General features: G+C 34.6%; 1 protein-coding gene across 1 annotated transcript in view; it reads right to left on the minus strand.

The window, feature by feature from the left end:
* nord (neuron derived neurotrophic factor nord) overlaps nucleotides 1-7,273 on the minus strand; it is a 50,943-nt gene extending 43,670 nt beyond the window's left edge. Inside the window, exon 1 of the mRNA XM_089232881.1 lies at nucleotides 7,023-7,273. The gene's annotated coding sequence lies outside the window, so the exon portion shown is untranslated. The remainder of the gene's footprint in view (nucleotides 1-7,022) is intronic.
* Nucleotides 7,274-14,712: the final 7,439 nt, after the last annotated feature.

Here is a 14,712-nt window from a genome sequence, read left to right on the forward strand (position 1 = left end):
TCGGAGTAAAATCATAAAAAATCAAAAAATATAGGTACAGCAAAAAATAATTTATTTTTTCTCTATGTATATGTTGCCTCAATGATATGCAATGGTCCCATCGTTCAATACAGTTTTCAAAGCAAGTAGAAAAAGCTTTATCTGGAAGCTGCTTCAGTGAATCTTGCACAACTGAAATTTCTATTAGTTCACGACGCTTTCTCGATATGTGTTGTCACAAACTTTTTGAAACTGAAACATATGTGTAAATGCAATATTAAAATTCTGCCACAACCCTTTTACAGTCCAGATCTTGCACCATGAAGTTTCTATTTCCGACGTTGAAGTAGAAGCTCCGAGGAGAATAATTAATTATTTTAGCTGTGTAGGGTTGACTGAGACAACTTTCGTAAAAAGCTTTCTCTACTTGCTTTGTGGATTAAACGATGGATTCATTGCACATCATCTGAGGGGACATACTTTGAAAAAAAATATTTTTTTTGTTGTACCTGCACTTCTTAATCTTTCATGATTTCGCTCTAAGTTCTTATGGAAAGCATCTTGTACAAAAAGACGAGATTTTGAAAACTCCCAATGAAAGCTTAACAATGTGAGAAAAAAAAAATTAAGCCTGCTTCAAAAAATCTAATTCTTAATTTTTTTTTTCCTTCGCTTACATAAATTATAAGAATGATAAGTCTTTAACAATAACGTTTGTTTAAACTCGTCGACATGGAAAAACATAAAGATCATTGCCTCCTTAACCTTCAAAATAAATAGATAAATGAATATCCTCTCGATTTAAAATTCTTATAGCAAACTCTCGGGGCGTTACATACATCATGTCTGAATAGATATTGTAAGTATATAGCATTATTTTCTTTTTATCTCGTGTTGAATACAATAAAGAAACAGTCGAAAAAAAATGCTCTACCTCTAAGATTAAATACTTTATAATTTCGGGGGCGGGGGGGGGCAAGAATTCATTCTGAAAGCTGCTGTCATCATAAATCTTTACGAACTGAAGCGATGTAATGTTGGACTTCATTCACCAAAGAAATACACACACACACACACGTAATAAGGGGGAAAAAAACTCTTCGGGCTCGTGATCCATTTTTTTGCCCCCGCGTCGTCGTTTTGGAGCATTTATCTAAAGACGTGGTTGTGCGTCTGGAAGCCCGCCCAAGATGTTCACGCGTCACATCCGGTTTATGTCACCTTTTTCTTTCCTGAAATCTTCTATTCGAAAGATTTTTGTCAGTCCGAACATTTCTCCATCAACAAAAGAATAGCAATTACTGCATAAACGAAACACGAATCGTTTAAAAATATATAAACGTGCAATACGCATGTGTGACGCCTCTGGGAGGTGTTGAATGTTAACGGCTAATGTGCGTGCGTGCTGCTACCTTACTTCCCCAGTAGCTGTGTACAGTATTACCTGTAATTTAGCATTCGAAAATTCTTTTTACTCCGGTGATTTACAATGAAATGAACCCTGAAGCTCTTCCAATTTGCTTTTTGATGCGATTCATGGAATTTCGAGGCGGTGTGTAAGCGTATTGGACGTATTCCGAGCTATTCAAGAACTTCGCTTTGTCGGGAAATGGCTTTCATGGCCGTCTTTTTTATTTATTTATTTATCTCCTTTTTGAGACCTCTTATAAATCTTTATAATGGTATTCAGTTGTTGGGATACTTCAGTCACACAGGTTTTTTAGCTGTAGAAACTGCTTTGTTAGGCTTTTTCCTAAATCTTAGACGCAATCGGGAAAGTTTCTCTGAAAGGTTCTCCGCAAATTTCAAATGTGATTACGCCATCTCTTGGTGTGAATACACTATTTTGTTCAATCTCCAGCTGATATTGTTATTTTTATCAAGGTCCCGATCCTAGAGAGGCTCCTAAACCGAAGTTTTTCAGAGCTTTTAGGTCAGGATTTTTCACGGGTACCTTCTGGTAAATTTATAAAGTAAAATACAAATCCTAAAGAGAACATGAGAATTGACCAACGAGGTGACTGATAAAAAATAATTAGAGTCCGGACTTTTTTGGGCCCTATCAGCCTGCCCTATGTCAGGCCATGATTTTTTTTATGACTGTCAAATTTTAACATAAATACTCGTTAATATGGGTTCCATCTATTTTGTGGCATATAATTGATATCATGCCAGTATTATATCACATGAAAAGGTTATGAAATAATAAACTTTAACACTTGGAAAATGTGGAAATTCGAATACGCTATTGGTCCGTCATGGTGCCCGCCCATTGTGGGAGGGGGCTTTTTGAGGGACGAACGATTTTTGCAAATTCGTTACATAATTACGAATATTCATAAACAATATCATAGTTGAAGCACTGACACCTTGTTTTATTATAAAAAAATTGATATATATATATATATATATATATATATATATATTTTTTTTTTTTTTTCATTTATAATACCACGATTGATTTCTTCCACGAAGCTTACACAGGAAAGGGCATACGGGGCCCGTGCCACCCAAAGACGATAAAAAATTGAAAATATTTTTAAACATCTTTGTAAGATAAATAAAATGTCGAAAGATAATACCTTATACAAATACAACGCTACAACAGGCAAAATGCCCAACGAAGTGGCTGAGAAAAAGATGCCCATAACAGAGAGATATGGATGTCATATATTTCAAAACTACAGCAACCCAATTAAAAATGCAATTACAAACAATATATATACATGATGGAATATTATATAATGCCCATAAGAATACTTATGGTTGTCTTATTCTTAATATACTATCTTAATCAATTTCTGTTAATTGAAATCTTTTTTGAATGTTAGTAACTGAAAGTTCTTTTAAAAAATTAGTTGTGCTCTTCCAAAGTGCGTACGTCCCTGATTCCCTATAAGCATCGGGCTTGATGTAGCCCCCACTTGTTATACATTTTCATTTCAGCTCTGATAGGCTACTATTCAGGACCTGTCCTAGAAATTTTGCCACCTGAGGGGAATAATTTTTTTGCCACCCCTTGGATACGACTATCTGAAAAGAGTTTTCTGTCTTCACGTCAATTACCCTAATACAGTGGTTCGCAAAGTGTAGGTGACGACCCTCTGGGGAAGGGGTAGATCACACCGATGATTTAGAGCAGTGGTTCTCAAACGTTTGCCATTCATGGTTTCCTTGACCTGACAACGTTAATCCACGGCTCCCCAGAATAGCCTAAAAAAAAGAACCACTTCAAAGCACTAAATAGGCAGTCATGAGCTTAAATGCCAACAACTCGCCGCAATGTCGTTCACAAAAGTTGGGATGCCCATAGTAGCTGCGGGGCACACTTTGAGAAACACAGGTCTAATCCCATAGAAAGACACAGACAATAAATAACCCAAAAATGTAAGGTGTTCTTTGTCAGAGACAAACTTAGAACTAATACAGTGTCGACATTTCTGGTGATATTTTGGGCCGTTAAATTACAATAGTCGGTTCAAAACACGCAAAATATAACATAATTTTTAAGCATGCGAGCGCTGCAGAAAAATGGCATAAAGCTAATAGCTGGTTTGCTTATAAAGCTTATAGTGGTTTTTATGGCACGTTGTTTGCAAGTAGAGGAATCCGTCAGAAGATTCCGATAACAGGCTGAAGGAGAACAGATGTAAGTATACAGTAGTGGCTCTCAAACTTTCCTCACCCGCGGCTTCCTTGCCCTACTCCAAGTGTTTTCAAACTGTGCGCCGCGGAATGGTGGCACTGACAAAGGTTTTTCGAAGAGATTCTTTGTTAAGTTGCTCTGGGGAGCCGCAGACAAGCGTTGATTAGGGAAAGGCGCACCACGGGTGGGAAAAGTTTGAAAACTCTTGCCCTAGTCAACGTTCATCCAAGGCTCTCCAAAGCAGCCTAATAAAGAACCACTTTGAAGCAACGAACACACACATATAAATATCCAAGATCACCGTGACGACCCTAGGAGCCACAATGCGCATTTTGAGAACCACTAGTATACAGAAACGACCAGTCAAAACATTCCTGAGCCGAAACAGCACCACGCTAGAATATGATTATGTTTAGCACGGTGTTGGCCGAAAGGAGCATTTATTGGAACATGAACAAGAAGGAATCCGAAGTCGCTGAGGTATTCGGCCGAAAGAAAAGTCAACTGAAAAAATGTTGATAAAGAGTGAAAAGATCCTTTACAAAGAAGAGAAACCATGCGATTTCGAACCTTTCCGAAGGATGGATGTAACTAGAAAAGATGTAATCCGGTTATGTCCGGTCTATCTGTAGAAGACCGGCGGAATTTTTTGGAAGTGCGGGAAAGGAGGTGTATTGAGCATTGAATCGTAGGCAACAATCCTGGGGTCTGAGGCTGTTTGAGCCCCCAACCCAATAAAATTTGCTGGGGGCTGAGTCCTCCCCCCAATAATTAAGGAATACACCAATTGGTACAATGCAAAGTACAAATTTCTCTGGCATAAGGGCTTGTGCCCCTTTTGTACTGGACAACTTCCAGCCCCCCCCTCAATGTTTTCTTTATTTCGGTGCCACTGCTTTGAATAGCAAAGAGTTGAATAGTATTTCAAAAGTATTATACAGTAAAACCTAGCTACACAACGATACTAGATATACCGATAAATCCCTCTGCAACGATGTTTTTTTAAGTTTTGTTTAGGTGGGAATGCGCTTATTTGCGCATTCGCGCAAAAATGCCGCCCCTGCTACTATTTTATATGAATATTTCTCTTTGATATTTACAGTTATCAAAATACACCGATTTCACTTGAAAATAATCGTGAGAACCTATTTGTTGATAAACCTTTTTCCATATTATTTGCTACATAAATTACAGTACAATACTAACAGCACACCATAAGGGACACAATATTTCAACCGATTCTGGCACTATTTATGCCAGAGACAAACTTTATTTTTTATCCCTATAACACAAATTCATATAAGCTCTACTTCCATCAAAGAACATACGCTGGAATAGGAAGCGCTGACAGAAAGAAAACGTTGAGGGAACTGAAAATCGCTATTCGTCCCGTATATATATGGGACTCCCTGCCCGTATGCAAGAGGAGGAATGGTACGTTCCATTGTATATTCATAAATTTTTGGGGGAGCTCAAATGGACTCAGCCCCCAAGTTCCGACGCCTATAGTTGAAATTCACTATAAGTAACTATTGTGCAAATTCACAATCCCAGTAATAGTATCATAATCTTTAATTAGTACAATAGATACATAATTCATAAGAAAAAATCTGGAAAAACTGATTCCAATTAATGTATATATATACAGATTTATATTTATGGCTGCATGCTTCTCCAAGCGCGTCAATATTAATCAACCTAGAAATGACAGATATTTTTGACAAGAGCGAGACAAATATTTCCGGAATGAATAGATTGGTCTGCGCTGTAATCAAGCCATAAATCGCTAAATCTCTTTCATTACTGCGGTATCTCAATTAGATTAATTTCTGTGTCACGATGAAACTAACCTTCGGAACGAATCAAACTTTATCACTAGAGAGCTCGTACAAAGCAGCTCTCATAGTAAATTCAAACTCATCAATCAATACGGAAAAAAATTACACTTATTGCGGTTATATTACTTTTTCTGACAATCATTCAGCGATAAATTTTGACGAAACAATTTCAAAACCGGTATTAATCTCACACACACACACACACACACACACACACACACACACACACACACACAGAGTAAAATTTTAAAAAAAATTGATATTGTCATGAATGAATTTCAACGTTTTGCAAAGCGATCAATTGATGATATTATATGTGTATGTTTAAAATCGTAAATATATTTTGACGTTTTCAAAATAATACTTTCCGTATTTCTTGGCCAATCCATACATTTTCAGAATTTCACGTTAGTCTATGAATTTCAAAGCGTTATCACAGATCAATGGATGATATTATACAAGCTTACTGTTAAAAATTTGGTTTATTCTGACGTTTTTAAAATAATACTTGTCGCGTATTGCTTATCCTATTCATACGTTTTAAAAACCATAATTTCAGAGGCTTACGGTGCATACGTTAATTTTTCTTTCAAAAAAAAACAAAACCTAAAAATTTACTACAAAATTGTCTATACTTTATACCCGGACGGTACTTTAAAAAAGTACCAGGTTAGATAATTTGTTTTGAACCAACTAAACTGTGTGTGTTTCAAAAGCATTGTTTTTTTGTCTTTAATTAGAACTAAAATTACCTACCAAAGAATTTACATGACAACTATTTATTACTATCATTACATTTATACTTTTATTTTAATTATTTGTATTTTTCTTCTTATTCTACTTTTCACAACGTCGGATATAAAGGGTTAAATAGTCCGTAAAATTGACTATTATCATACAACATCTAAAGATCAACAAATTTTATTACTAACTATTGAGAACAAACTTTGAAAAGTTGGAATGCAATTAAACTTTTGTTGATCTTTAAATGTTGATAAATTTTTATTAAAGACTAATTTTTCCTATTATATTGCAATCATTGGCGAAAGTCGAAAAAAGTCGTTCAGCGTAACTACTGTTTTTTTTTTTTTTAAATTCCATGAAAAATAATGCATTTTTGTTGAAAAATGCTTGCTAAATATTCAGAACAAATTTTGAATAGTTAAAATCAAATTATTTTCCAACAAAAAAAATTTATCCCCAGAATAAAAAAAAACAGTAATTACATGAAAGTTAAATTTATCCTGGAAACATTCAGAGTGCTTTTCTCGAACAACTTTTTTTCGATTCAAGTGAAGAAATGCAATATAATACGAAAAATTAGTAAATAAAAGACGATACAAGCGAATCCCGTTTTAACGAATACCATTATAGCAAAAAAAAATCTCATTTTAACGAAAACTTTTCTAATCCCCCAGAAAAGTTAGGAACAATGCAAAAACCTGGAATTCCTTTATAACGAAATTTCGTTACAACAAAAGCAATTTCTCCGGTCTCTCGGGTTTCGTTATAACGGGATCCGACCGTATTAAGAAAGAAAGATCAAATAACTAACTCACCGTCAAGTTTAATCCATTCGTTTAACCGAATACGAAACACCACCACGTGTTCATCAGAAATTCATATTTATATTCTTAAACGCGTCTCGCGGGATGGAAAGATACGGCGAGCGATTAACAAATAAAGAAAGAGGTAACGAAAATAAAGTCTTTTTTACAAAAAAAATAGATCCAGAAACGATAGGAAAAATCACAGAAAATCCACCACCACAAGAAAGATGTGCAGCGCGTGTGACATGTAGCTTATCTTTGAGCTGAGAAGAGCCGGAGCACTGCTGTCTAGCATTCGAGCACAACAGAAAAAAGAGAGAAACTGACGCACGTGCGCGATGCCATCTTTTGGCAATTAGCACATCCGGGCCACAATCATCGGCTTCTGGTTTGGCGACGAAAAAATACAAAATTAAAATGAAATTATAAAATCAAAACTGAAATATATAAAATATAAATGTCGTCCATATATACTTCTTAAAAAAGAATCTTATTGAAAACGAGATCGAGACTTATACGAGCAATAATAAAATGAGACAGGAAAGCTGTTTCACGAGTAGAAGGAATGCATTATTATTATTATTATTATTACCGGAGCCGCCCTTAGGGGGGTGTGCGACAGGTGCGGTAGCACCGGGCCCCGCGTTTATCGTAACAATAATTTTTCTTTCATGAATTCTAAATTTTCATTAATTCTGGAACTGTGCATTTTCATCTCTAGGGATACTGGAATTATATATTTCTTTCATAAAATTCTGAATTCACGCCATATCTGGAATTGTTTTGTTTTTGTTTTTTTTGAAATAAATTCTGAATTTTCATCAATTCTGAAACTATATTTCGTTAATTTATTTTCCATTTTCATCAATTCTGAAACTATTTCTTTCATTTATTATGAAAGAAATAGTCTGATACTATTCATTTATTATTGAATATTTTAAATAAATTCATAATAAAACATGGTTTTAAAGATTCTTACTTTTTGGTGCATAAAAGAAGAATCCTCCCCCTTTCGTAGCTTCTATCATGAGTAAGAGGCAGTAAATTATGCTATAATTAGAGCCACCCTAAGGGGTGGGCGACAGGTGCTGTCGCACTGGGCCCCGAACTCACGGTAAAATATTGGAGGCTTTCTTGTATTCTGAAATTATTACTTGCATTAATTCTGAGTTTTCATAAATTCTGGAATATTTTTCTTCAGTTAATTCTGTATTTTAATCAATTCTGAAATTACATATATATATTACTTCAGTTAATATTCGGAATTTTCATCAAATCTAGAATTGTTTTCTGTAAATTGTGACTTTAATTCGATTTTGGAATTATTTCTTTCATCAATTCCGAATTTTCATCAATTTTAGGGTAAATTTACATTCAATTGTGTTTAAAATTTTTTTTTATGGATATATCTCAGCATCCCTGTATATTCTGAAATAATAGATAGTGAATTCCCCTCCCCCACAAAATATATAAAACCGGGGCGAAAGGGGTCCTAACCATTTTCGGTAAATTTCACTGGATTTTTCCAGACGTATTTTTTTGAATAAAAAAATTAAATTATTGTAACTGTAAGCAGATATAAGAATCCAATGAAATGAATTATTTAGGCGTTATTTTTAACAAATTGCTCAAACTGTGGAAAAATTCATAAATTGAAATACATAAATGAATAAAACTAAAATGATTGGAATACGTAATAAGAATATTTGTAGCTTTTAAAACACATAATTTCCTAAAAAAAATTTCGGTATCATATAAATATATAATTCAATATATTTTCCGGGAACGTTTATTTTCTGGATATTATGCTGAGGTGAACTCGGAAAGAAAAGTCATCTTGTCTCCGCCGGGACATGAACCCAGGCCCTCTTGCAAGATGACTTTCCGAGTTCACCTCAGCATAATATCCAGAAAATAAATGTTTCCTTGATATCTTGGGCTGAGAAAAACCCAAAAAAAAAGCCACCTATCTCTCTCAATATATTCCGCCGGGATTTTTCCAGTCATAAAACGTCATTACTATAATATTAATGACTAAAAACACATTAAAAAAAGGTTGTTTTTTTAAAACAGGCTCCACAAGACTGCAATAATTTTATACATTTAACGTTCGTGAATTTTACCTTTCGAAAATTTTTCATTTTTCCGAAAAACCTGGTTCAAAATAAAGCACGAACTGATAGAAATTAGAGTATACAGGATGATTCTAAATTCATGGGGCAAACTTTAAGAGGTGATATAAGACTCCTAAACAAGCATTTTTGGTCATAGAATGCGCAGTCGAATCGCAATAGTAAAGGCGGTAGAGGGTATTTTTAGAGAGTGGAGTGCACAACAACACTTAATATCATGTTTTTTGACGGATTTGCTGCAATAAGTGCAATCAACTATTCGAGGATGCAGTGTATTGAAATGTGGTTGGTTTTCTCACGGTGCTACCTGGGTATCGCAAATTCCACCACAAGCTATTTCACCGCTTGATCATTGTTTGGCGCAGCATAATCTTGTTGGTCCTTGCACCAAATACAAACTCCAATCTAATCCGAAGGTGCATATGTACTATCGAATGGTTGATGACACACATTGCCGCAAATCCATCGGAAAAATATATTTGTTTTTTGTGAAGTGCTATTGTTCCCTCGATAAAAACACCCTCTACCGTCTTTGCTATTGCGATTCGACCACAAATTCTATGATCAAAAACGCTTGTTTAGGTGTCTTCCTAACCACCTCTCAAAATTTGTCTCATGAATTTAGAATCACCCTGTATAGAATTCAATATTGGATAATCGAAATATAGTACAACCAAAGAATATAAAATTGAATCAAGAAATAAAATCAGAAATGCCCAGAAAATTTTGATATTGTTAATAAATAATATTATAACTTAAACTTGTATTAACTTAATAAATACGCCACTTTATAGTTTATTTATCAATGCCAATGCTGTAAGGATGATCATATAATCACAGAACTCAACTCATTGAACGGATCATATCCCATAGTTCAATTGGAATTTTAATATGTGATTGTCTTAAATTAATTTCAAAATTTCAAATTTTAAAAAAAACTCGACTTTGTTGAGTATAATCGGTAATATAAGCTAATATAAGCTATTTCGGTAATTTATGCCACGTTATTTTTTGATGAAATCCTATTTTTCAAACTGAATTTATTCCCAGTATCTGCAACACATTTTCTAATAATGAATAAATATTGTTTTTTTAATTCAAATCTGTTTTAATTATGGGAGGAATCGAAATAATAAGAAATATTAATGACGTCAGTAAATAATAAAATGATTAATCAAAACTCTCGTTCCAAGGTTATATTATTAATTAAAACAAGTAATAGATAATAGTAAAAATACAACCATTTTATTGAATATCAATACCTATGAGATATTAGAATTGAATATATATAATTATTTTAATGATAATGATATATTTTCATATAGACTGATAATGATTTTGCATCTTATATCAAGCTGTATTGAATATTTTTCTTTAAATTTCCAATTAATAACTACATTTCTTTATTCCTATTGTAAATATAGATTTTTTAAAAATGAATTATTATATGGATAATGAAATACCGAAGCTGTTTTTGATAGTGTAATTAAGTTGAATTTATAAAAAGCAACGTTACTTTCCTTGATATAAATAGAGAAATAATGCTAAATTTGAAGAAAAACTCAAATACCTACAAATTACAAAAATACCTTTCAAATTACCTACTGTAATCTATAAAGACTGGACCTTAGTTCCCCTGTACAATGGAGCAACTGGTCTTGTTCTATGGCGTCAGAAAGCAAACAGAAACCACCACCCAAGTCTCTAGTTGTAGAGGACCCCAAACTCTTGTATTGCCTAGAGCAGGGGTCTTCAACCTTTCAATCATTGCGGGCCAAATTGAAACGTTTCATCGTTTCAAGAAGACCGCGGGCTACCAACTCATATTCAAAATTCCAAGGTGGAGTTGAGATTCAAAAGGAACGTAATGTACAGTGGCGTTCTAACAGAAGTCAACGGGACCCAGAATGGAACGGGGAGTTCAAAACGACTGAAGACTTCAATTTATAGAAGAGTTGATCAACTTTGCCCAAGAATATTAAGGGGACTTCAATTTATGCAGGAACTGTTTCTTTAATTAATTTTAATTTTGATCAATTCCGAAATAATATCTTTCAATAATTCGGAAAAAATAGTTTTTGATTATTATTTTTTATTTATTCTGGAATAACTTCAAATGATTCTGAAATTATCTCTTTCGGTAATTATGTGATTATTATTACATTTATCACTAGCTAATAAATCAGTTTTTCATTCATTATTAAATCACTTTTTACATCAATTATAAATTTCCATCAATTCATAATATTTATAAAATTATCTTTTTCGAAAATTCTGAAATCATTTCTTTTATTATCGCGTTTTTCAGAAATTCTAGATTCTGTAACTATGTTTGGTTTTTTTTTGGAGGATGACTTTTCTCTCCTAGAATATATGAAATCGGGGACCCTCAGGAAGTTCTCGGGACCCCATTCTTATGATAATAAAACTAATTTACCAAATACACAACGTTATTGATGAATCTGGAGAAAGCGCGAGACACCCAGGCTCTGTAGAATGAAGCAACTTAAGCACTTCGCCCCCCCACCCCCAAACATCTCTGGCAAAACCAGAATTTTTTGAACTTGAATTTGAAAAACATCTCATACCGCGCTTTATCAAATTGTTTTTGTAACATAATCGCCTTTCAATGTTTTTAGCTGTAGGCCACATGTGGCTCCGTATCATGCGGTGAAAACCCCTGGTCTAGAGCCTACACATGTCAAAGCCGGCCCTACTGACACGACTCAATCCTAAAGGCCACACTGATCTACGCTATATAGTTTTAGTTGCAAAAGAAAAATGTACTGCAGTTATATAGGCCTCGTTATAATGCGCATTCGAATTTTTTAGGCTTTTGCTAGAACCGCTATTGAAAATTAAATTGATATATATTCGTACTTAGAGTCGTCGCGTCAGTTGTGTATCGCGTTTATTATTATTACTATTTTTATTTATTTTTTGTCTTCTGACATGCGCAATATCACGAGAGGTCATTGTACTATAATAAATATATAAAACAATAACGAAAAAACATGCGTTTCTTGTCAACACATTTAAGCTCACGGAGAAACAAACTTCCAGGATTTTTTTTTGTTTCGCATCTACAGTTAACCCTCGGTTTACGAACTTCATTCGTTCCTGAAGTCCGTTCGTAAGTCGAATCGTTCGTAAACCGACACAGTTTTTTCCTATAAGAATCAATGCAAAATAAATTAATCCGTTCCTGGCACCCCTAAGTTTTCTAGTGGGAATTTTTGCAGCAACTCCTGCGCATAACGCGAAACTAATGAAAATCATTAAAATAAGTTACTGAAGAAATAACCATAGTGTGAAAGAGACAAAATGAAAACGGTGCTAGGGTCCTGTCTGGTATCATCTATCGTCTGGTAATCTCATCTATAATCACAATGTCAAAGACCTCAAAATCTCTGCCCTCAACACAATATCTGTCCACAATATTCTCCAAGCCAAATTCATAGTTCTGTAAAATATTTGTTGCTAAGCTCTATAATAAGCTCTATAGCGTATAAATGATAGCAAATGAAATATGCAATTTGCAGTATATAATGCAGAATATTACAATAATGTTTTGAGAAGTCACTGACCGTTAGTTTTATGCCAAAAATTATTGTAAAACATTTTTGAAAAAGTTCTCTGATGTAGAGCTTCTTGACGTTTAAAATGACCTGCTGATCCATAGGTCACAAGAGCCTTATTTCGGGCGTGAACGCTGATGAAATCAAATTCTTCAACTAACTCTTCTCTCAAATAAATTTTAAAAAATAGCCACGTGACTTCATAATATCCTTCTCTAGATATTCGGTCCTTTTCATACATTCGTAAACCCAAACTAGTTCGTGAACCGAATCATTTTCCGTTGTTCATAAAACGAATTGTTCACAAACCAAGCCGCTCGTAAACCGAGCGTCGACTGTTGTTATTTTATGCACACGAGATCTAATTAGACAAGAACCCATAGTTTACGGCTGATTTGAATAACTTTTCTTCCATGTCTATCACTGAGAAGTTGTTACGCTCCGTGGAGGATATTCCACAAAAGAACTCTAGAATCGTATAAATTAGCTATTATGGGCAGATACAGACCTTTTTGTCAAAAAAATAACCAACTAAAATATGTGGAGATCGAAGGCGTTGGAAGTGTTTTCGACCTGAGGGTGCTCGACTTGATTTTTATACAGGTGTGTGATTTTGATTTATGAATTAATTCTGGGGTGCTCAGACCGCTGCTAAAAATACTGTGGAGGCACCTACTGCACCCTCGGCTCCGACGCCACTGGTGGCAATGCATTATTTGCCATATACACCAACCAAGACTGACAATATCCATCAAGAAAAATACGGGTAATGAAGATCTAAAATACTGGACATCACCAATGCTCTCCAGAAGAGTAGCCAAACGCGAGAAAAGTTAAAAAGTAGATATCGCTTAAAAATTTCCTATGGCGGGAAATAAAGGACTAATATTGTCGATCACAGTGAATATGAAAATATATATGCACGGAAGGAAAAGTTGGGAAAAACAGCATTAAATGCAGGGAAAATGGTTTACCCGTATTTAATGCTGTTTTTCCCCAACTCTACACTGTTTTTCGAATTCGAATATCTCAGCGAATATAATGCACTTAGAAAGTGGTAATTTTTTTGTTGGCAAAAGGCGAGTCAGGGCAGCGACTTTCTAATTGAGTTTTTGGGCACACGGGGACTGTATAAAAAGGTTTTTTTTATTTAAATAACTATACAACCCCTTGAAACATGAATATCTGAGTACTACACGTTACTTGGACATTTTTTCTAATTGGAAGCATGCCTCTAGAATTAACGATTCACCAGTAAAATGCCATGCGCCCTATGCACCTTGTATATTTCAAGGGAAAAAGTTTTGGATGTGACGTGACAAATATGTGAGATAAATGGTTATATTATGTCATAATCGTAATGATTATTTTACAAAGAATTAAAAAAAATCAGGAAAGCTTCGTTGAAAAACAGGAAAAAAAACGGGACATTTTTTTATGAAAGTGTCGAGAAAAAAGTTGAAATACACAAAAATGTTATTAAATATGTGTCACGTGGCCAGTTTACAAATACTGTGCATTGCACAAGGCTCTGGAAAACTTCATATTGATTATTTGCATATAAGTTGAACAATTGGAAGTTTTTGGGTTTCTTTGGGAAGCATTTTGTCTCTGTATCCCTGTCTGAGCTTCTTCCTTTCTCAAGTCTACGGACTTTCCTGGAGCCTAGCGCAGTATGTTCCAAGTAATTACTCGCCATACATACGAAAATGAAACCAAGAAGAAGTAACAGGAAATCATCTTGGGTGAATGGCGTCAATCGACAGACGCGTGCGTTCTTATATTTTTACCACGTGTAGGAGTCGCCATCTTTCTGAAATTGGCCCCCCCTTCTTTCCCTTTGAAGGAAAGGAACTCGACGCAGTTTCTCTGATTAGTCACTTCCAGGGATGTTTCCAACCAGATAGGGAGAAAGAATCGTAGTTCCCCCATCTCTTGACTCGTTAATAGCTCTCCTTTCCTTATTATTGCAACTGCAGAAGTTAAAAA

The sequence above is a fragment of the Pholcus phalangioides genome, unplaced genomic scaffold (genome assembly GCF_987345545.1).
Source record: "Pholcus phalangioides strain wild (caught in Gottingen) unplaced genomic scaffold, Ppha-v1.0 ptg000007l_1, whole genome shotgun sequence".
Taxonomy (NCBI): domain Eukaryota; kingdom Metazoa; phylum Arthropoda; class Arachnida; order Araneae; family Pholcidae; genus Pholcus; species Pholcus phalangioides.